Below are 24719 nucleotides of genomic sequence, written 5' to 3' on the forward strand. Positions count from 1 at the left end.
TGAAAGACTTCCTTGAAAATCTTAAGCCCTTTGTTCCTCAAAGAAAAAAGAAATGCCAAAGCAAAATCCATGAACCAGAAAACCCAAACTACTCACCATGCTCAAGTGCAAGATTTAAAATAGCAAAAGGAAGTAAAGCCCATCTCTGTGACGTCAAGTGCTATTTTGGTATACGGCAAAATAGTTGAATTATAAGTCCCTCAAAGTTAAAATATTAAACAGACCCTTAGCTATAAGATGTGTTGCCAGGCATCTGTATGGAATATAACCATGTAATCAGAGTGTATTGTGCTTCTCCACACACAGAGAACCAAAGCTACTGCTTCTAAAGATTAGGAAACTTTCATTAGACTGACAGAAGACAGTACAGAGGAAATGGCTTGGGGGTGGAGGAGATGTATGAGAGAGGATGAAAGGAACAGCATTCATACTATCCAAATTAGAGCCAGGATGTTTATGCTCAAATCTTGTCTTGGCTCTGTATTGAGGGGACTGAATAATGGGGACATGGGAAAGTGTATCTCTGAGATCCCTAAATTAGGCACGAAATACACCAAATTCTTCTTATAAACTCTTCTTATTTGCAGCAGTCTCTGCACATTTCTGAATATATATTGTGATTAAAATCCAAACCCAGCTAATGCTAATTATTCCTTCCTCTCTTTTTGTTGCTGATGTCCTTTCTAAAGCTGTTATTTCATTCTGTTGTTTACAAGTCACATGCCTCTACCGGATTGTAACCTTATGAGGAGTGTTTTTATTTATCTTTCATTTATTCAAATAGCATGTACTTATTGTGCACCTCTTTCATGCTGGGCACTGTGTTAGGCACATAGGCTACAGTTTTTAGCAAGATAGACCTAGTCCTTGTCCTCATAGAGCTTATACCTCCCTTAGCACCTTATACATAGTTGGCTTTTTTTGTCAAGTGATGTGGACATTAGGTTAATGCAAATCACTAAGTTAATACCATTTAAAATAGCATTAAAAACATTTCAGATGTCAGTGTCTCTAATAAATCTTTAGCTAGTATTAAGATGAACTAATACTGACATCAGTGGAGTTTAGACTCAAGACTATATTTAGAAAAGTTAAGGGATGTTACTTTTCTTTCTGAAAGAGAATATCTAATTAAGGTTTTTCTTAGGAATTAAAAAAGTTTGATGCATAATTTGCAAAGCATTGGCAAACAAAAAGAACAACTATTCGTATGTCATTATTGCTCTCTTACTTTTCTTTAGCACATGTAAGAGGCAGCAGCAGCAGTAGCTGCCAGAGGTGAAAACAGTTACTATCCTGGATCTGAAGAGAGAACATCTTGATGCTTTCCAGTGAGTTGGCTTTCTTTACAGGTGTCACACACAAGAAAAACAAGACTTTAATATAAGTTTTAATAGTTTTGGAAGTGGGAAACTTAAGAACCTCTGTACAGAGCTTGGGAGCTGCAGGTGGAATTTGCCTGGAGCATTGTTAAATTTTGTGGCTTGTGTTCCCTAAGGATTCTTCTACATGACTTCTCTTGTTGCTTGTGGAGGGTAGAACCACCCTAATTTGAGATTGGAGAAGACTGGAGAAGGCTCAGTCCATCCAGATAGCCCAAGTCTCCTGAAGGGTTCAAGCATGTCAGTGAACTAGAGTAGAAACTCACTGTTAGATTTTGAGTTTGGAGTAAAGCTTGTTTTGATTTGCCTAGTTTCAAGTTTTCTCCTGTGTTTTCCAGTAGAGAAATGAAAATCTTGGGTTTTCCTTATGTAGAACCAATTCACTTTACCAAAGACTGACATATTTTTCACACATAGACAACTATGTAAGGCCTTCTGCTAGAAAGGCCAAACATATGCTCTGGCACCAATTTTATTGAGATAAAGCATTAATACTAGTAATTCATGTTAATATCCTTTTTTGGCAAAGGAACAATAGACTATCAGTTTGGTTCTTGCCACTCTTTCTGTTGGATCAAGAACAAGTTAAATTATCTTCAAGATGTATCAATATCTTAAACTCCCCATTATTTTTTTCCCCCATTATTTTTGATGCTTGCCCTGCAGCTGAGTAAGTACTTCTTTAGGGTACGTGACAGTTGAATTGGCTTGGGCTTTGGAAACATGTCTTGGCCTTAGAGCCTGTTTATGGTCATTCTTTTTTTTTTTTAAACAAATTTTATTTATTTAATTGATTAATTAATTTATTTATTTTTGGCAGTGCGGGCTTTCTCTAGCTGTGGCAAGTGGGGGTTACTCTTCGTTGTGGTGTGCAGACTTCTCATTGCGGTGGCTTCTCTTGTTGAGGAGCACGGGGTCTAGGGTGCGCAGGCTTCAGTAGTTGTAGCACACGGGCTCCGTAGTTGTGGCTCGCGGGCTCTAGAGCGTAGGCTCAGTAGTTGTGGTGCACGGGCTTAGTTGCTCTGCGGCATGTGGGATCTTCCCGGACCAGGTATGGTCATTCATATACGTTTGCTCCTTCAAAATGTAACTAGGTTTGTGAAAGTCAATTTTGTGCATTTCAACATTAAGTTCTATTTATAGTGATTTATGGGATGAGAAATTGGGCTACATGGCTTCCTAACATCCCACCAAATATGTATGGGTTTCGATTTTAAGTGATTTGCATTATTCTTTTCCAAGTGGATAGTCATACTGAGTTAACAATTTCTTTCAGAATTCCACTAATAAATCACAGATTCTCACTGCTAGTATTCCATTGCTTTTTCTTTAATGACACCCTTTTCTAGTTTTTGGTTTTGCAAGCTAATGGAGTATTTAAAACAAATTCTCAGAATGCCCTTAGAACTTTCGTTTCAGACCAGACGCCTTGGAACCCTAGTGCTTTCAGAGTTCTTCCGCTACTCCTGCAATACCAAATGTAGCTTCTTTTAGTGTCTTATTGGGTTTTGCAGGGCTCCCCCAGCCTAGGGCTGGGAGAGCGGAAAGAGCTCATCGGTTAGTTTGAAGGCAGGCGGGCTGTACAGGCAGCTTTTCCCAGACGCTCCCAGCTCCGGCTTTTCATGCATACCAGCAGAGCCGCTTTTTTCCTCCAGTGATTGAAACCATCTGGACTGCAGGGGGGTCACGTGTGTATGAGAAAATGACATAAAGTTTCATACCCCCTTGTGGTTTGCTACAGACCCAGACAATTCTTCGTCGGATGGTCCGAGGTGAGGGCCGGTCCAGTTTGAGGACCAACTCCTCACCCTGCCCCCAAGCCCCGTCTTCCCATCCCCAGCGCCCTCCCTTCCCCCTTTGCGCACTCTCAGCGCGGTTTTCTTGTTCCCTCCAGAGCCTCCGAGCACACCCCCTCCGCCAGGCTCCAGCAGCCCACCCTTTCTGTCTCGGGTGGAGGCACACCTCTTCCACGCCCCCCTCCACTCAAATTTGTGCTCCCTCCCTTCTCTCTCCCTCCAGCCCGGCCGCAGCCCTGGGCGCGGATGCCCGCCCGACGACCGCCCTCTCTCCCGGAGCGGCTCCTCCTCCGGGCTGCGCGGCTGCAGTCAAGCCCCCATCCGTGCGAGCGCCCAGCCTGGCTGGGGAGCGCAGAGGTAAGTGCGTCTGGGCCGCCGTCCCGGCTTTCCCTGCCCGTCTTCTCGCCGGGAGGTTGCTTGCTTGCCCCAGTGCCCTTGCTCCAGGCCGGGTGGCGGGCAGGAGGGCCGCCGGTTCCGGTTCTGCCTCTGCCGCGCCCTGCCCTGCCGCTGCAGTCCTAGCCCTTTTCCCGCTATTCACCACTCCTCGCCCCGGAGGTGTTCCAGCTCTGGGAGTGTTTGCGTTCGGGGGCCTCTGAAGGCGCAGACGAGCTGGGCTGTTGGGGGCTGCCCTCCGGACGCTCGTGGCTAGCCCTACTTCCCGGCTCCGCTGGGGCGCGCAGTTAGGGGTGGGGAACATGGAGCCGAGGGTCTGGGGAAGTGCAGAGCTGCGGTGTGCGACGAGGAGCCCCAAGTCCGATCGGTCCTGGGAGTGGGCTCTGTGTGAGCCCCTGGACGCGCCCGGGCTGCTCTGCAGCTCTTACCTGGAGCTGTGGTAGTTTGTGTGCAGGCTCCTTCAAGAACACACACACACACACACACAACACACACACACACAACTCAAACAAAGGAAAATGAACTTCGCACTCTATTACTTTGATTACCTTTCCTTTCTTGCACTTGTTCTGAAGTGCACTAAGTATTAAAAGTGTATTTTTAAGTGACCCAAGACTAAAGGAGCACACTTCAGTCAACGTTTATGTCACCTTATTAAAGAATTCAGTAGTTTGTAGAGTTCAAGAGACTGAACGTTTTCAAGTGTTTATAAAGAGATATTATTGCATTTTCCTGTGGTCTTCATGAGAATGTGGTTTATAATTACTTGAACCTGAGTAAAACAACTTAACTAAGTGAGAGAATTGGCCTTAATGCTGCCTTAGTCCAGCTCTTGCTTTTATCCCCATGCAGGTGTTTTTGCTCTTTGGACCACAGGGTCTTGGGAATGGTGAAGGGGTCATTATCCCATCTCCAGAACTGTTTTGAGCTATCCTTTATGTGCACATACGTCAGTTGGCCATCTTAGGACAGGCCACAAGGTTAAAACCCAAGTGACTGTATTACTGTTTTTTTTTTTTTCTCCAAGTAATATTTTGAGAAAGTGAATCCCTTCACTGATGAGATTTTTCAGAAATAGGGGTTTCTAACGGATCAGAAATAGTCTAGTTTCCAGAAAGCTAATCAAAGGTAGAGACCAGATTGCTCTTAATCTGTCTCCCATGCTGAATTAAGGGCAGCACAAAGCAAGGGCTCAAAAAGAACCTGTTGAATGCATGGAGTGAATTAAAGCTGCTTGGTCTCTGCCGGCTTGGCTGAGAGTCCCCCTGTGACTACATAGATTAAGGCTTCATTTTCATTTACCCAATAAATATTACCCTTGGAAAAACTCCCCAAGATATGGGCGAGATTTGCTCAAGTGTATGTGGGAAGTGGTATTATCCCCTAATTGGGCCAGAAGGGCAACCATTATTGGTAGACAACCCCAAGGCAACTGAATCTTCAAAGTATTTTTTATTGAACACTTAAATTGTTATTGGCTTGACAGTTGATAAAAACTTTGCTCTTGGGTTGGTGGACTCATCGGGGAAAGAGGAGTGACACATAAGAGAACAATAAAAATTTTAGATCCATTGGCTTAGACTATAAGAATTATAGAAGCTCAGAGGAGAAAATGATTATGAGCCAGGGTAGTTTCATAGAAGAGGAAAGATTTCAATTAGGCGTTGAAGCAAAGCATGGTTCTGAAATTAGTGGAAAGTTGATGGGGAGTATTTTCAAGAGACGAGAGAGTAGACCTTTTGGCTTGGAGCTAGGGAGAGAAGTGATGCTTACTGAGCATCTACTCTGTGCCATATGCCATGTTCTCTCTTCCATCTTCTAGTGCTATGAAGTAGGTATTGCTCTTCTTGTTTTAAAGAGAGATGATCAAAAAGGTAAGTAACCTGTTCAAGATCACACAAATAGTAAGAGGTAGAGCTGGAATTCCAGCTCCCTGAGTTCTGATTCTAAAGCTTGTGCTTCCCCAGCTGCCTTCCACAATGGCAGTGGCAGGTTCAGTTGAAGCAGACTGGTCAGCTTGAATTCTGGCTCAGGAGCTGGGACTTTATCCTGTAACGTTGTGTAGCTTTTAAAGATTTTTGAGAAAAGAAGTGATGGGCAATGTTTTTAGATTAATGTGACATCTGTGTACAGGAATGTGACATGCTCATCTTAGGTAAAGTGCAAGATGTAGTTCTTAATTAGCAGGTTAAAGAAAGTGAGTGTAGTCAGGATATCTGGGTGTGTAAATTCCTGCCCTGTTTCCCATATCCTTCGATGGCTTTGTTCACTAGGTAAGAACGGGTTGCACAGACCACAGGGCTGCCAGGGATCAGAGAAGAGCTGGGTCCGAGCAGGTGAGCGTTGACATGGAATGGGTATGCGGAGCAGCACGACTGCCGGTTTGTCATTTACGTTCCCCATGTGTTTCTCAATGCTTTGGTTAAAAAGTTTTTTCTTTCCTGACTACCCTGGGATGTAGATCAATGTTGTAATTTGTTTAAGAGCCTTTCCTAAGTGGCAAAGTTGAGCTCCCAAACTAGGGCCTCTGCCCTAAAGATGTTGTTTAAGTTGAGATGCCCTTTTCCCCCAACATTCCGTTGCTTCTTATAAATGCTGAATTTTAAAACTTGGCACTAGCAAGGTAAAAATGAATTGAGATTACCTTTCTTATTAATAAGACCAATTAAGAGAAAATGTACATTTATTTCACTTTTTGTTATGGAGGAGCAATAGGATACTGTGTGGGAATTTAGAAGGGATAGGGAAGCCAGGATTTAGAGATGTGCAAAGCTCTTTCTACCTGGCCACATTTCTTACCAGTTAATTGTGTTGTTCATGTGTACAGCTAGGGAGCTTACAGGGCCATTGACTATCCAAGTTTATAGGCAGGCCCGTTGTTTCTCTGCAGATAATGGGCTCAGGAAGGGCAGCAGTGGGTGGAGCCATTTTGTTGGAATTATCTCCCACTTTGAATGAATACAATCTAGATTTCTTGCTCTTCCTTGTGCAACCTCTAGGCCTTTTCCTCCTCTGAATGTGTCAGTGCTCTGAAGACTTGGTTCTTAGGCCAAGGAATATCAGGTAACAGGAAGCTGCACAAAAAAGGGCAGCTGACAGAAAAATCAAGTTTGTCAACTAAAGAAGTTTTAACTAATGTTGGAGTCAACCATGTTTTTTTGTAAAATAAAAAAATGCAAAACCAAATTTGATCTCAGTTCTCCAAATCCATTTTTACCTTTAGGAGCCTCTAACTGGAGAGCTTGCCCTATTGAATGAGGCTTTGGTGTGTGAAATTCTCACCAGCACCTCTAAACGTGTCAGGACATGACTCAGTTTGGGTTTTGGACCTCTGAGGAATGTGACCTCTTGGTGTAGGGGATTTAGAGTCCAAAGATATGGGTTAAGTTTCCAGCTTTGCCATTTATTTAGAAGTGTCTGGAATTCGTTGTTGGAGGGATTTCTTAGCTCAGTTTATCTAGTTCTTCTAGATCAGGTTAGTCTCCCAGGATGAACTGTAGTTCATGTCCTGATAAGTCCCTTGGTTCCTTCTCGCATTTTGTATCTTGTATCACCTGAAAGCCATTTTGCTTTATCTGTAGCCTGTGGTTATAGATGAGAAAGAAAAACCATCTAGGATTCTCTCCAGAGAATGGCAGATCTCATTGTTAGTTTACTGGTGATCTTTTGGTATGGATTTCTGTGAGAATGCTCTTGAGGTTAGTTTTGAGAGTTGGGGTCTCAGAAAGAGACTTTGGCAGTGCTCTTGTTTAAATGTCAGAGATGTTTGGTTGCATTTTTGGCTCATGGCTTACACAGTTGTTAATGTTTTTATATTTCGTAAGCATCTGCCATTTTTATAATTTATTAAAGGAGTGATTTAGATTTTCTAAGATAGCTAAAAGCTTAGAAAAATAGGACTAGAATATCCTTTTGATACTCAGATGTAATCTCCTAGTATAGTAGAACCACTTGACTATTTTAACCCACTCCACCTCCAGATATCCTTAAATCTCTACCTCCAAATATCCTTAAATTTTTCTCAAGAGATTTGCTCTCTCTCAAGAGACTTCACAACCTCTCCAGGAAATGTTTTCTGAGCTTTCCAGACTGATGATCACAGATTATCTCCTTGTCATTAGCCTGAGTTTTCTTTTAGTGTTTCTTACTTTTACTGTTTTCCCATCCCTCTTCAATGCATAGTTGTTCACAAGTGGACAAATTGTCTTTTCTGTACCCTAACGTCAGCTACCAAAAGTGCAGATTGTTCCTTCTGTACCCATCCTTCCCTTCCCTTTCTCTGGCTAAACAAGCTGAGCTTTCTCTGTTTAAGTCTTGCTTTTTAGACCTATGATTATACTTGTTGTTTTGTGTGTTGTTTTATGCAGGAAGTCAATATCAGATATGTTGGCAATTAGAGCTTTCAGATTGAAGGGAGCCTTTTGGAAATAAAATGTGCTTTTTTTCTCCCCTATCAGCATGAGTAATTGTGGAACATGTGTAAACTCTGGAGATGATCTTTTAAAAAAGAAATTATCACCAAAAGAATTTTGCCCAAGTCCTTTAAGGACTTAAAAAGAATCCAGCCTTTGCAAGATCGCACTAAAAGTAACAGACTAACCCAATTAAGGCCTTTCTAGAAGTGTGGGAATCATTTGTTCAAACCGGAATTTAGGACCCCCAAGAAAATATGATAGAAATAATCTGCTTAACCCTTTATTAATAGCATAAGAAAGAAAATCCTTTTTAATGGACCTCTTGTGATAAAGGGCCATAGTGATTAGAACATGCTGAGAGCCCTGATTGTCAGTGTTCTGGAAACTACTTTGAGTGGACAGTTGTCAATGTTAGTGGCTTTTTGTCTTTCTTTGACATGAAGTTGGGATCTTGGTGTTAATTTAGCTAAGGACAAGTTTGAATATAGATATTTGTAGATTTTTTTCCCCCTTCTCCCTACTCTTCCCTTTCTCGAAGGCTAGAGTGGAGTAGATATAGCCTCTAGTGAAGGAGTCAGTGCCTTGGGACATTTTGTCAGACACTGGTCTTCAAGGAAGCACTCTGTATCGCTACCATTTGTACACTCTGGTGTTCAACTAATGTTATTGAATATCTGCTATGGACAAAGCACTGGCTAGTGCTTTCAAGCATCTGTTCTCTTATTGCTTTTCTTCAGTGAACATGCTTAATATTAGGTGTTTGATGAATTGATTAGTGGGTAGAGTTAAGAAGTTAGATAGGAAGTAATTTTTGGATACCCCCGATTGGATTACTGCTATGGGGAAGTGGCTGTTTGTACATCACTCTGGCTTCTGCTCTAGATGCTGAGATGACCCCTGATAAAGAGGCTCAGCATATGGGCATATATTTTCTAGTGAATGAATGGGGCGCCGTCAGTTATTTTTGCTATTAGTCATGTTAGGTTACATATACTGTTGCTGGGAACTCCACTTACTGTAATATCTCCTGCATTAGAAAGTGCCCAATGGGTTAGTAGTAAGGATTGCCTGGAGAAGTTTTTCCTGAAAGTCTGGCCTTCCCACTTGAGCCAGGGATGGATTCTAGGTGCTTAGACCCGAAGGGTTTCTCCACAAACCAGAGTGATCCTAACACTGGGATCCAAAGGGAATGGAAGTTCTCCTGAAATTTTGTACTGCTATGGGAGGGGAATCAAAGCTTGTGCTTCTCAGTGGACATTAGAATCTATACACAGAGACCTAGGGATGAAGAAAACCAGCTTACAAATGAATATTTAGTGCTGTGTAGGGTTAAGAAGAGCATGGAAAAATGGGATTTAAGGTCAGAGTGTTCATTTGAGTCCTTAATGTACAATTAATCAGAGATAACAGCAGTGAGGGTTTTGTTTTGCTGTTTTTTTTCTCCACATCTGTGTTTTGACAGGTCACTGCCTTGAATTAGAATAGAATTTAGGACCAAAGTGTTTATACGGAAAGTGATAGCAGAGTCATGGGAGATGGGCAGAGGATACTTTGTATCTTATTTCAGATGGACCATTTTTAAAACCCCCATAAGTAGCTCAGTGGTCCAAATTAGTTAGAAATAGCTTTGCTGAAAGGTATTGGTAAAATAACATTTAGCAGCCTTTTGTCTGTTCCAGGTTTAGATATGAGTGAGAAAGCCAATTTGGGAGCAGTTTCATGTGCTCAGCTCTGCCCACATTCAAATCGCCGACATAGTTCCCATATCCTTGTCACTGTTACTGGTCCCTGGGGGCCCAGGGGCAGATCTCAGGATCTGAGGCGCAGATGTGGTTGAAGCCACATCAAGAGTTGGTCCTGGTGGGTCAGCATTATTTTCTGTGGTTATCACCAGCGCTGGGGGCGTGGGGAGGAAGGTGGGTGGGACAGTGAAGAAAAACAGAAGGGCATATAGTTCTGTGGAAATTGAGTAAAGAAATAAACTCTTAGAACTTCTTTTTCCCCCTCATTGACTTTTACCTTTGTTCTGTTGGAAACTCGTACCACTTGAGGTCATTCTGTAAACACTCAGAGTCACTAGCCAAAGGCATTGTGACACCTGTGCATTGGTGGAAGGAGCCCTCCTAGATGATACTCTGGATGTGTATTTGGCTTATGCCCATTTTCTTTCCCTCTTTTCACCTAAGTTTTGATGCTGTTTTTTTTTTTGTTGTTTGTTTTAAAACATTGCTTTTTAAATTTTATTTTATTTATTTATTTATTTAGTTAGTTAGTTATGGCTGTGTTGGATCTTCGTTTCTGTACGAGGGCTTCCTCTAGTTGTGGCAAGCGGGGGCCACTCTTCATCGCGGTGCGCGGGCCTCTCTCTATCGCGGCCTCTCTTGTTGCGGAGCACAGGCTCCAGACGCGCAGGCTCAGTAATTGTGGCTCATGGGCCCATTTGCTCCGCGGCATGTGGGATCTTCCCGGACCAGGGCTCAAACCCATGTCCCCTGCATTGGCAGGCAGATTCTCAACCACTGCGCCACCAGGGAAGCCCTGTTTTTTTTTTAAGGAATAATTTGGCTTCAGTGTCCAGAATTCTTTAGGGCTACAGGGACTTGGGGCCAGGGGCCTGAGTGTGACATGTTGCCAGATAGGAGAGACTTTTACACCTAGACAAACCTCCAGGAAAGAAGAGACAGAAAAGTTTATACACAAAGCATAAGGATTGGAAGTCAGAAGGGAAAATGGCGTGGCAGGTGCTTTGGCCATTGTGACTATCTCTAGCAAGGTGGGCCTGATGGTTGGATGATGGTGTGGTACTAAAGATATCTTATAATCCACATCATTCCTTGAAGAAGACGAAGAAGTTTTTTTCCTTAAGAGAAAGTATAGTACATTGACTTTAAAGTTTTTAACTTACGTGATGTGTCCACAAGTGAGTTTCAAACACCCTAGTATGTGTCTGACTCTGTGCCAAGCATGGTAGTGGGTATACAAGTATGTGAAAAAAACAAAAAAAACCAACCCTGGACTTAGAACATATAATTGTTGCCTAAAGAACTCTATAAAGTATTAAGTTATCAAGCTTTAAATTGTGAGTTGAGTACAGGGGGTTTGGGGCCCCAGACAAGGCTTAGGACATTGCAGGTTTATGGAAAAGCCTTGGGTTGAATGGAGGCCTTTGGAGCTGTTGGAGTGCCCCAGGGCTCGGGCTCCAGCCCCCTTTTCTTCTCTATCTGCACTTTTCTTAGGTGATCCCATGGCTTTAAAGTACTAGCGTTCATGGAAAGTTTACTTTGTGCCAGACTCTGTCCTAGGGGCTTTACATGCATTAATTTAATCTTCAGACAACTTGGTGATGTAGGTACTATTATCCTCACTTAAAGATGTGGAAACTGAGGTCAGAGAAATGAACTTTTTTGAGATCACACAGTTCATAAACTGGAGAGTCAAGATGTGAACTTAGTTGGAGACTGGATGCCAAGCCCTTAACTGGTTCTGTTTAGCCTTCTAACTGGTCCTGAACTCCTCTACCCCTGTCCTTTCTTCACATAGCAACCTAAGTATTATGTTCGTCCCCTTCTTTAGCCCTTATAAGGAATCCTGCCCATCACACTCAGAAATAGAATTCACATTTACTACCAAGTCCTTATGTGCTCTAACTCCTAGCCCTCCCACCAGCTCTTCGCCTTCCACCCCATCTCTTCTGTCTCAGAGCCTTGGCCCTGCACCTGGGATGCTCTTCTTGAATATTGCTCATTTGCACCCTCACTTCATTCAAGTGTCGGCTCAAATGCGCCTCCTCGGGGAGGCTTTCCCTGACCATCCGATGTAAACTACTCTTAGTCAATCTTTAATGCTTGCTTTGTTTTTCTTCCTAAAATTACATTACATATTTGTGTGTTTTTCCTGTCTGCTTTTACAAAAATAAACAAACGCCATGAGGTTAGGGAGTTGGTCCATCTGTTTCCTGGTATCTTTACTTTTTAGAACAGGACATGGAAAGTTTTCCTTAAATATTTGTTAAATGAATAAATGGTGTCATATGCATTTGATGTTCATGTTTAACATTACTTTACTTGGATAAAAAATAGTGGAGAGGAAAGGGATATACAGGTGAAACAGGTCTGGGTCTTACTAGGCTTTATGTTTATTACCAAGGCTTTGCCATAATATCTGGCCAAGAAAATGCTCAGAAAATCTTAGTTGAATGAATGCATTGTTTGATTTATTTTGAATTCCAGACATAGGAGTTCAGAGAAGAGAGAGTATTGTGGACTGGAGTGCTTAGAGAAAATTCACAGAGGACTTGCAGACTTTGAAGGAGAGATGGATTTGGTGGGTCATATAGGAATCATAGAGTAGTTTTTTTAAATAAATAAATTAATTAATTAATTAATTAATTTCTGGCTGTGTTGGGTCTTCATTGCTGCGTGCGGTCTTTCTCTAGTTGTGGCGAGCGGGGGCTACTCTTCGTTGCAGTGTGCGGGCCTCTCATTGCGGTGGCTTCTCTTTGTTGCAGAGCACGGGCTCTAGGTGCGCGGGCTTCAGTAGTTGTGGCACATGGGCTTCAGTAGTTGTAGCTTGTGGGCTCTAGAGCACAGGCTCAGTAGTTGTGGCGCACGGGCTTAGTTGCTCCGGGGCATGTGGGATCTTCCTGGACCAGGGCTTGAACCCATGTCCCCTGCTTTGGCAGGCAGATTCTTAACCACTGCGCCACCAGGGAAGTACCATAGTGTAATTTTTTTAAGCTGGGAGGATTATTAAGATGATCTGGTTCAATCTTTCTATTTATAGACAGGGAAACTGAGCCCAGAGAGGCAAAGGACTTATCCAAAGGTACACAACTAGTGTATGTCAGAAATGTGTCTGGAATCCAGGTATTTAGGTTCCTAGGTCAACTCTCTTTCCTCTATACAAGTGATGTTGGCTTGTGTGGGATAGAAATTGGCATGGAAATTAGGCCATCCTATTGAATCAGCAGGTTTATACAAGAGATACATGGGAGATATGGGAAGCTGAATAAAGTAAAGGCCAGATCCTGGAGGATCTTGAATGTTATCGTGAAGACTTTAAATTCAGAATGACAGGGAGTCATGTGAAAATGCTTTAAGTCTTGCCCTGTCTTTTTTCTCCAATGAAGGTGACATAATTGGTAGTATAGAAAATGGATTGGAATTGAGGAAGAAAAGTGGAGCCTTGAGGAGTTAGGAGGCCCTTGTAACGATCCAGGTATTAGTGTAGTTAGGGGCCTAGTAGCATTTCAGTTTGTTTTTTGTTTTTGGAAATTCGTGGTGGTTTTTGAAGATGACATGTAATTCTTTGGTAAGATGTGTGTACCTAGGGGTTTAAGAGAGTTTGGGAGTAAAACACCTGGAGAACTGGTATTTTACCTTAATTCTGTACATGGTTGTAAATGACATTTTAGTATCTAAATGATAATTCCTCTTAAAGAAACCAACCCAGGTTAGGAAAGTGGGGATAGAAGATAACACTATACCAGTGTGAAAACAGTGATGGAGGGGATGGGGAAGGGCAGGAGGAACAGATGGGCAATGAATGGGAGCAGCTTCTAAGAGAGGGCCTGGACCTCTCTGTCAGAGGAGCTGTGCTGTGGCTGGGGAGTCAGGCCTCCTGGGACCCCAACTTTGCACTGTTCTTTTAGGACTCAGGAGGCCGATGGAAGTAAGACCTGCCTCCTGGGCCCACAAATGCTTTGGGTGGATGGGTTGCAATAAAGCCCAGGCCCATACATGTAGTCCACATAAATTTTCAACCAGAGCTGATGAGAACAGATTGATACAGTCCTTACCAGGCCAGTGAATTGGCACAGGGTATGATATTTTATTTATTTATTTATTTTTGGCATCAAAAAATCTGAGGTTTTTTTTTTTTTTTATGTTGTAACAAGATTTTTGGACCAGAAAGGAACATTCCTTTTTAGACATTTTCAAAGAAAAGATTTTTATAAAATTAACTGTAGTTTCAGTGAGCATTTATTATTAGTTGAGGAGTGACAGACTCTTCCAGCAAGTCAGGTTTATTCACATATGAATCACAGATGTTTGTATTTCAAAGTGTCAGTGGATAAATTATTTTCTGAGCATTATAAAAAGCAATTCATTAACATTAGATGAAGATACGAGGTTATTACTGATTGTAACAGTGTTGAGCCAGGCTGAAAAGCTTGCTCAGGTTTTGCATGCATCTATCCATCCTACCGAGCGTCTGAGCACTGATTTCATATTAGGCACCGTGTTAAGTGCTTTGGGGAATTCAGAGATGAAAGAGATTACAATCCCTTTATATTTCAGAGCCAATCTTTCTAGCCGTATCTCCTGCCACTTCTGATAATGTCTACACCTGAACCACACCACAGTCACTGCACACTGTTTCCCAATCATAGCTACAAGTTTTGGCTCAGGTATTCTTTCTTTGAGAATGCCTTTCCTTTCCTTTTTTGCCTAGCAAAAATCCTTCAGGGTGTGATACTTTAAAAGTTTTTTCCATCCTCAGGAATCTTTTTCCATCTCTAAGGAAAAACTTTAAAAGTCAGCAAGAAGTGAGAACACAGACCTTCAAATAATATCTCATACTGGATCTGAGAGTTTGGGTTGCAGAAAAAATCCTAGGGTATTCAGCATTCAACAGATACTTGTTGAGCAGGGCCTATTAAACACCAGATACTGTGCTGAGCATTGGAGCTTTAATCTTTTGATCATATTGCATCAAATGTTATTAATATAGAATATTAACATTTGGTTCTATTTTGCATTAAGGTCTTCAAGCCCCCAAGGTTATATGGCTCGGTCCATAAGCTCTCAGTTCAGACTGTTCACTTATGCTTGCATTCACCTGTTGAATGTGTACTGTGTAACAGCCAATATGCTGAATGCTGAGGCAGTTTTGAAGAAAAGAAAGAATTGGTGAGGATCCTCAACTGGTTGACTGGAATTTGCCAGGTAGATCTGGTAGCTTCCAGTTTGCTGGGATTCCTGGCCAAGAGGGGAGTGTTGTCAGCAGTAGTGTACCTCCTTCATTTGTTCTACCCACACTGGGCACTCCCCTCTCTCCCTTACCTCTGTCCCTGGCCCTGTGTTTACATTTAAGAGAAATGAAAATTAGCTTCTTTGCATTAAGTTTGGGAAATTCCATTAAGGGTAGCACTTCCTGATGAAACCAGTAAGTTTGCAGTCTTTCCAGAAGAATTTCTTTTGCCCGTGTGATCCCTAAGAAGAGCCTTTTCCATGGGAACTTTTTTCCTTCCTCTGAAAGTTGCTTTGCCTGCGTTGTAGACACTGGGCACGCAGAGTTTGGTATCTCTCAGGCCCCTCACTTCTGCCTGCTTCATTGGCTCTTTGGGGTTGCTGAGAGGGGCATGGTGTCTTGTTTTCTTAGAAAGAATGACACAAATGAGAGGGAGGCAATCATGCTAATTTTCCCATCCTCTGGAAAAAGCAGCTGCTCAGAACAAAAGAAGACAGTTGCAAAAGAGGAGTGTTTTATTGAATCTTTAGATTGCCATCTGGAGTGAGGTTGTTTTCCCCTCCTTTGCTTGGCATCTGGAACTAGCTTGTATACTGTTTGAGGTTTGCTCTGCTTTCTTTGTGTCTGTGGGCTTCTTTAATAGAGAACTACAAAATATAAAATTATCTTTATCTTCAACTTTAAATTGGTTCTTTTAAAAATATAGTATGTGGGACTTCCCTGGTGGTCCAGTGGATAAGACTGTGCTCCCAACGCAGGGGGCCCGGGTTTGATCTCTGGTAAGGGAACTAGATCCCGCGTGCCACAACTAAGAGCCCGCATGCTGCAAGTGAAAGATTACGCATGCCGCAACTAAAGATCCTGCATGCCGCACTGAAGATCCTGCATGCCACAACTAAAACCCGGAGCAGCCAAATAAATAAATGAATAAATAAATATTAAAAAAGTGTATATATATATATATATATATATATATATATATATATATAAATATGTGCATTGTAGTAAATTATAAAAAAAAATTAAAACCTTCACTTTCCCAACACCCAGAGATGACCACTGTTAACATCTTTGTGCACCCTCTTCTAGATCTTTCTCTAAGCATATCTATGTACGTATTTGTATTCTTTGTTTTTTTACCAAAGCAAGATCACACTATACATACTGTATTTCATTCTGTCTTATTTTTTAATTATCTCCACTTTTCCTGTTCAGTGAATTTATATTTTAACTAATACCCAGGCCATGTTTCAGATTTCCCCATTGATCCTCAAGTATCCTGTCATTTTTTCCATACCAACATCGAACCTATAACCACATGCTATATCTGGTTGTTATGTCCCTTAAACTTCTTTTATTCTAACCCAGTCAGTCCCTTTTGTATGATATTATCTTGTTGAAGAATTATCCTTAATAGACTCCTTTGACTGAGTGCTGACTCTGACCTGTGTATCACTAAGAGGTTTACAAATGTCATCTCATTTAACCCTTGTGACAACACTAAGAAGCATGTTATTCTGTATTTTTGCATACTCTCTTCCTGTGAGATCTCAGCTATCCCCAGGGATTCAACTATTTCCTTTATGTGAGAGACTGTATCACCTATATCTCAGTGGTCACCTTAAGAGCCTGAAGTCTTGAGCCAGACGGCCTAGGTTCAAATCCTTTTTCCACCACTTATCATATCTGGTCCTGGACAAGTCATTTAACCTCTCTGTGCCTCAGTTTCCTCATCCGTAAAATGGGGTAATAATAGTGGGTACCTCATAAGGTTTTTGTGAGGTTAAATGAATTAATATAATATAGGTAAAGTACTCAGAACTACCTGGCATATAGTTAGTGTATATAATTATTGCTATTGGACAGCTGGATGATCCACAAGCACCTCAGACTGTCCGATTCAATACTTATCTGTGGAAAGCTGCTCTTTTTTTCTCCTGTATTCACCAGCTCCTTTACAGACTCATTTCTGATTTTTCCTTCTCTCTCAGTAATCACACTCGTAAAGTCTTGTCACGCCATTTCTCAAAAGTCCTCCTTGCTCTCTTGCTGCCTCTAACCCATTTAAAGTCTTGACCATCTTCTTCCTGGAATGCAGCTTTAATGTCTCAGAATGCCTGCCCCTGGATTTTCTTAAGTCAATCTCCCAGGCTGCTCCCAGAGTGAGCTTTCTAAAATACAAGTCAATTACCATACTTCCTTGCTAAAAACTCTTTCCTTTTTATGAGAAATAACATACAGTAAAGTGCACAAATATTAAGCATATAGCTTAATGGACTTTAACATTTGTGTTTGCCCATATAACTACCACTCAGATCAAGGACGTTTTCAGTGCCCCAGAAGGTTGCTTTCTGTCTCTTCCCAGCGAGTATATGCATCCTTAGCCCTAACCACTCTTCTGTTACCATTTGTTTTGCCTTTTCTTGATCTTCATGTAAGTGAATCACAAAAGCTCTTTATTGAATCTTCTTTGGCAGGATAATTCCAAACTCATTTAACATGACATTAAAAAATCTTTGTCATCTGGCTTTTACTTCAAGTCCTTCACACATGGCCTCCCCTTCCTGCCATGCTGAAATGGCCTGTGGTTTGCCAACACAGGCTCTTATTCCCTTTCATTTTTTGTGCTTGATATTCTCTTGGCCTTCTGACTTCATTCCCTGGCAAATTCGTCCTTTAAAACTCAGCTCCAGACAGAATCCAGTGCAGAGAGCACTCTGGAGGCATGATTATTATAGGTAGTTACTTATTTACACGTCTTTCTCTCTATTCATCAATTTTAAGAGCCCATGGATGGGGCATTTCCCCCGTAATTAGTTTTATACAAGTAATTCATATTCTTTCTTGAAAAATTAGAAAACAGAGACAAAAAAATCACCTACAATTCTACTATACAGAGATGACCATTGCTTACATATATACCAAAATCTGTACCAACACTTTAAAACAAATAAATAAATAAACATGCACTCATAATATACTACTTATCCACTTTAACCTATTATTTAAATTTAGTTTTTTCCCTATTTTTTCTATTATAAAAACACTGTGATGAACATCCTGATGCCTATATTTTAGTGCGGTTCCCTGATTTTTTTTGGAGGATTCATTCAGAGGTAAAATGGATAGATGAAAGAGATGAACATTTTCAAGGGCTTTTGATGCGTTTAGCCAAATCACCCTCCAGAAAATCTTTAAGGTGTGTACACTTCTGCTAGGGTGAGTGAGTGTCTGTTTATAGCCATCCTTGCCAAGAATGAAAGAATGAAAGTATGAAAAGAATGAAAGTAATATTTGCAAATCTGATAAGATAAAAATGGTATTGCATTGTTGTTTAATTTGCATTTCTTTGATTGCTACTGAGGTTGAATATTTTCTTATATGTTTAATGCCATTTAATTATATTTCTTTCGTGATTTACATGTTCATGATTTTTATATTTTACTTTTACTGATTTTACCAACTCTTTTAATATTAGGGATATTGACTCAACACATATATATCTATATACATATATATATATATATATATATATATATATATATTTCCCCCAGTTTAACTTTTGACTTTATTGCTTTCCACATATAAACATTTAAAATAACTTAATGTAGTGAAATATATTAATCTTTCAACAAAAATTTTTTACCTGTAGTGTCATTCTTAGAAAGATCTTCCCTCAGCAAGATTAAGTAAATATCCATTATATATTCTTCTACCTCTTTTATGATATCATTTTTTAAACTTAAATATTTACTCAATCTGGAATTTATTTTCTTATAAAATAATAGTAATAGCTAATATTTTTGAGTGCATATTGTACACCAGGCACTAATGCCAGGCACGTGCTTTACATGTAATGACTCATTTAATACGTTCAACAAACCTGTGATGTCGGCGCTGTTATTTTCTCTGTTAGTATCACTGTGAAATTGACTTGTTGACTGTTTGCCTGGCTAGTAAATGGCAAAGACAGAATTCAGGTTCAAGTATTTGAACCCCAGAGCCCATGCTTTAACTACTCTGCTAACTTTATTTTTGCCAAGGAATTGTCCTAATGTTATTTGTTAAAGAATCCATTCTTTCGGGCTTCCCTGGTGGCGCAGTGGTTGAGAATCTGCCTGCCAATGCAGAGGACACGGGTTCGAGCCCTGGTCTGGGAAGATCCCACATGCCGTGGAGCAGCTGGGCCCGTGAGCCAAAATTACTGAGCCTGCGCGTCTGGAGCCTGTGCTCCGCTACAAGAGAGGCCGCGATAGTGAGAGGCCCGCGCACCGTGATGAAGAGTGGCCCCCACTTGCCACAACTAGAGAAAGCCCTCGGACAGAAACGAAGACCCAACACAGCCATAAATAAAATAAATAAAAATAAACATAGACTAATCATTAAAAAAAAAAAAAAAAAAAAGAATCCATTCTTTCCCCACTGTTTTGAAAATGCCAATCTTAATCATATGGTAAATTCATATATATATATATACACACACACACACACTTAGGTGTGTTTCTAGACTTTTGTTCCATTGGGCTGTCTGTCTGTTATGATGATAATGCCAAACTGTTTTAATTTGTGTAGCTTAAAGACTATATTCTCCTCACCTTTGCATCCCCATTGCCTAGTAGTGACTGTCACCTTGTAGATATTTAATGAATATTTGCAGAATGTTGTAATCCTTGGAGGTTCATGGATAGAATTCAGAGGGTCTGCAACTTGGGTAGAAAAAATTACATCATCATTTTCACTGACCCCTTACTGAAATTTAGTATTTCTTTTAATTATGAGTATAGGCAATAGAGCACAGTAGTAATAGTACTACCTGTGACTTTGTCACTGATAGAAATCATAGATATTTGCCTAGGTGAACCCTAGGTTAAGAACACTTACTTTACTGTGTTTCTTTCTTGAGGCTGTTTTATCGCTGTGTCTAATACCAAGGCAGAGCTTGATACTTAGTAGATGCCCAATAAATATGTTAATTAAAAAAACTTTAAATTTTCCCATATATTCTTATCCAGCGTCAAATATTATCAACATTTTGCCAACTTTGTTTTATCTATTTAACTCTCTCATCATTTCTGGAATTTTAGTTATTTTACCCAATAATATTTCAGAAAGCGTATCTAACTGATAAGGACTTTAAAAATATATAACCACCAGAAATATCATTTGATATCGCTTATATGTGGAATCTAAAAAAAAAAAAAATGATACAAATGAACTTATTTACAAAATGGAAACAGACTCACAGACTTAGAGCTAATGAATTTATGGTTACCAGGCGGGGAAGGGTTGAGGGGGAGGGATAGTTAGGGAGGTTGGGATTGACATGGACACACTGCTATATTTAAAATGGATAACCAGCAAGGACCTGCTGTACAGCACAGGGAACTCTGCTCAATATTCTGTAACAACCTAATTGGGAAAAGAATTTGAAAAAGAAAAAAAAAAATCTTGTGCAAGTTAAAAAAAAAAAATATATATATATATGTATATATATAACCACTCTCATCACATTTAACAAAATTAGCAACAATTCCTTAATATCATCTATTACCCAGGCCACATTCAGATGTCCTCAGTTGTCTCAAAGATGTCTTTTACTTGAATTGGATGTTTGCATGGGGATCTACACAATGCCCACACTTTGCATTTGGTTGGTATGCCTCTTCTATAAATGTCACTGACATTGTATAAATTACTTGTTAGTTTATCTTCATGTTCTGATATTGCTCCTCCTCTTGTCTGTTGCTTCTTACTTTTTGTATATTTTTACTAATGACTTATTCTTGACAATTGTTATTTCCCTATTTAGCATTTTATTTATCTTTTTAATAAGAAATTGTTGATTGTGGCTATTTGATCTTATTTTTTAAACTTAAAACATTTAAGTCTCACAAAGTTGTTCTTTGATCTATATGTTGGACTTGAGGTATGTGATGGGTATATTTCTTAATTTGCTTTCATTTTCTCAAGGCATCTTCTCATCTTGTTAAAAAATTTGAGGTGAAATACTTTCTCAGAGCTTTTTATACATATCTGGGCCTTAATTATATCCTCTGCAAAACTGGAAGAAATTCAAATTTGGGTCTTCTCTATACGTAGAGTTTTTTCTTCTCTTCATACTTAAAAGGTATGAGAATGTCATACATAGTGTTAGTTCCTCATTGTTGATTTTGTTTAGGATTCTGTAATCTTGTTTTTGGACCAAACTCTTTAATCACTTCTGGACAGTTTGCTTCTGTTAAAATTCTGATTACAGATTTGAGGTCATTTGTTCAAAGATTTCTGTTATTTGCAGGTGGTTTTCTGAGCTGCATGCCTTCTCATGATTGTCATTTTTTGCATTCTTTGAATCTTTTTTTTTCATTAAAATTTTTTTCTGTATATTATGTCTTTTTCTGATTAGCTTTTTCTGTAGCATCATTTCTATTTTTATTACATTCATCTATTCATTGACTTAGTATGGACCTTATGTTTTTACTATTTCTTTTGCAGCCTGTACTATTTATATAGTCAGTATGATAGTCTGTTTTATACCTCGAGAATCAATATCAGCCATTCTGTAAATTTGATTGATTGTTTACTGTGAGGAAGGCATTCAGTTAAAGGGATTGGCTTTGTTCTTCTTTTCTACCATAAGGTTTTTTTTTTTTTCCTTTGACTCATATCTTTTTCCTATTTATTCATTTTTGTAAGTTTACTTGTTGATCCTCCTTTCATAGTTTCAGACTATTTTGTTTGTACTGTATTTACTGAGATTTGTGAGAAGCCCTTTTCAATATATTGAGATTTCATTTCAAGCTCATTATAAAAGTTAATGAATTGGGCCATTTTAAATTTTGTGATGGTGAATTTAATTAATGGTCACTTAATTACAAACCCCTCATTTTGGAAAATGACTTTGTATAAGAGAAATGGAATTCTGAATTCCCATTTCATCTTTGTTAGGATTAACTTGAAGGAAGAGCCCTCCAGTGATAAGAGAAAGCTTTTGATAGACGTGGTTTGTACCTGAGAGACACACCGTTTGGTCCTGTTTCTGGAACGCTGGCTGCTTGGTTCTACAGCCTCCAGGTCTGTGAATACAGTTGTACTCAAGATGTCCCCTTTCTCAGTCACTCTTCTCTCACTTTACAAAAAGAAGACATAGCATTTCTCATCCTGCATATTGCCGTTTGTGTGCCGGCTGTGTGAAAACTTCCCAGTTGGCTAGCAAAGGAGCAATTAAAAATGCTTTTAGAGAAAGTGAGTGACTCTGAGTAACAAATCCTTTTCCAAATCAGATGGTTTTTAGTTTTTGCTTTCAACAAAATTGAAAGAATTGTCAGTTGGTAGATCATTAAAAATAATTTTTCATGATAGACCACTGTCTAATTTTGGCATTTAGCTCAGGAGTGCAAAGGTTGACTGATATTACTGTAACAAAACTTCCTTCATTCCTGTCTAGTTATTTATGTAAACAGAGTTTCTTGGCACTTGCAACTATAAAAATGGAAAATTAATGTATTTGCAATACAATTTTACTTTTTATATTTAATAATACAAATTTGTAATATGTTTTGATCAATTGTATATTATACAATTGATATATTATACAATTGTATATTATACAATTGTATATTAATAACAAAGGTAATGAAAGCCCAATCCAGAAGAAAAAAATTTTTTTAACATTTAGAGCTTACTGTTATAGGAGAATTTAAAAATTTATATATATCAATTTCTATATAATACTTATAATGCAGAGAAGTATCATAGGCTTACCAGTAAAATATTTTCAAGCGTAAATATTAGGGTAAAATTCTGAGGAGGAAGTAAAAATGATAAGTGTATATGGAGAAAAAAGAATGGTATAAAATTTCATGTTTTTTTTAAATGAATGATGGTAGATTTCAAATCACTGTGGTATTTAGATTTCATTGGATTCATTTGGATTCATTTAAGAGAGTAACATAGTAACTTTATTTTAAAATGTCAGTGTTTATGATGTGCCAGAAGGTATATCTCTACTACTATCTGTGATGCAAAAATGTAAATGTTGATTGAAATATATGGAAGGAGTACTTGTTTTGCAAAATTCACTTAGGGCATCTTTGAAAAATGAACATTTACAATAGAGTATGATAGCGAGGAAAGGGAAGAAAATAAGGAAAAGATGCAACGGAAGCCCCAGGGTCAGAGAAAGCAGCTAGAAGCGGTGCTGTGGGGACTGAATCTTGAGGGACTCTTGGAGCTGGCTAGCATAATAGAGGTGGGAAGGCATTCCAGGAAAAGGGAACAGTTTATGCAAAAGGCCCAGAGGTATAAAAGAACGTGAAAACTTTGGGGGAGATGGCAGGAGTGGCATGAACCAGATGGCGACTTAAAGCCAGCCCGAAAGTACACTTTGATGGCCCGAAAGGGAGATGCAGCGGGGTTGGAGGTATGGGGAGGGAGCTCTTGGCCAGGCATGAGGTAGTGAGGGCAAGAGCGATCCATTAATGGTGCTTCCTTCCCAGTGACTGTTTTCTTTGTTGGTAATCTTCTGTTCCTTCTTACAAATGTAGAGATCCTTGTTTACGTTTTGCTAGGGGAGTAAAATGAGGCCCACCCAGGGTTTATTCCTCTTACAGGTTTTGTTACCTTAGTAGCAATGGGCAGACTGAGACTAGTGCTAGAGTCTAAGGGTTCTTACCCGCTTTGGCCACCTGCTTGGTTGAGGTCATCTGCTTGTCATTTAAAAGGGTGACTCTAATTTTGGAATTGAAATTTGAGATCTTTGGACCAATAAATAATATTTTTTCCGATTTATGAATTTGTTTACATGAAACACTTTGACAAATTTCTGCAAATTAAATCAAGCTTAACATTTACATTTACTAAATAACCCTTGTTATAAAGAATTCAACTGTGTAAAATTCTATGGTCCTGGAAAAGGTAGTATGTGAGGTCACTCTTCTGGCCCATCTGGTACTGGGAATTCTTTTGCTTTCCTGATGGAGAGGCTTCCATTAATAGGGATCAAAATAGGAGTACTATAAAATGAGGCTGTATGTACTCTTGAAAAAATTGATTATGGTTTTTTTGTTGCCTGTTTGGAACATTTGTTCAGCAAAGTACTAGAGACCTGATTCAGTATTGCTCAGAGCAGATTGAATGAACTCCAAAAGGGTTGATTCGATAATACACAGAAACATGAGGTGGTGAGATGAGTGGTTTTTCCACACTTTAATATTTTCCAGGATGACACTGAAAGCCCTGCCCTTAGAGAACCCTGCGCCACCTAATTATTTATTCTTCTAGGCTCTTAAGAAGGAGAAGAGGGAGATTTATACTATAAAATAGGTACCCTGGCCTTTCCAAAAGAGCCTGGAAAGGAACTGTGGACAGCTATGGAATGTAACTAGCAAGGCAAGGTAAGGAAAGCCGCATGACTTTGAGTTCTTGTGGGAAAAGGTTGTACTTGGCTTCATTATTTCCAGATCTCTGTTTTCAAAGAACTCTCTGAAAAGCCTAGCTCTTGGGGGACAGTAGGAGGGAATGCTGTCAGGCAAGAACTGAGTCAGTGCAGGAGACCTACTCTGTGCCAGTCACTGCTTGATACTCTCATAAGTTCCACTGATTGTCTTGAAGAGGAGGAAATCATGACTCAGAGAAATCAAGTAACTTTCCCAAGATCCCACATTTGAACCCAGGCTCATTTGATTCCAAAGCCCTTTCCACTACATTGTGATGATGCTTTGTGCTGAAATCATGGAAAATGAGCGATCTTCTGGATTGAATTA

At 39.8% G+C, this 24719-nt stretch overlaps 1 protein-coding gene across 3 annotated transcripts in view; it reads left to right on the forward strand.

Moving 5' to 3' along the window:
• Positions 1-3320: 3320 nt before the first annotated feature.
• The window catches only part of DENND2B (DENN domain containing 2B), a 154463-nt gene continuing 133064 nt past the window's right edge, over positions 3321-24719 (forward strand). The window contains exons 1-3 of one of the 3 annotated variants that reach the window (XM_057553982.1): positions 3321-3535; positions 5845-5907; positions 21904-22029. The gene's annotated coding sequence lies outside the window, so the exon portion shown is untranslated. The remainder of the gene's footprint in view (positions 3536-5844; positions 5908-21903; positions 22030-24719) is intronic. The other 2 variants (XM_057553981.1, XM_007172807.2) reach the window with 2 other exon arrangements.

Source organism: Balaenoptera acutorostrata, chromosome 9, assembly GCF_949987535.1.
Source record: "Balaenoptera acutorostrata chromosome 9, mBalAcu1.1, whole genome shotgun sequence".
NCBI lineage: Eukaryota > Metazoa > Chordata > Mammalia > Artiodactyla > Balaenopteridae > Balaenoptera > Balaenoptera acutorostrata.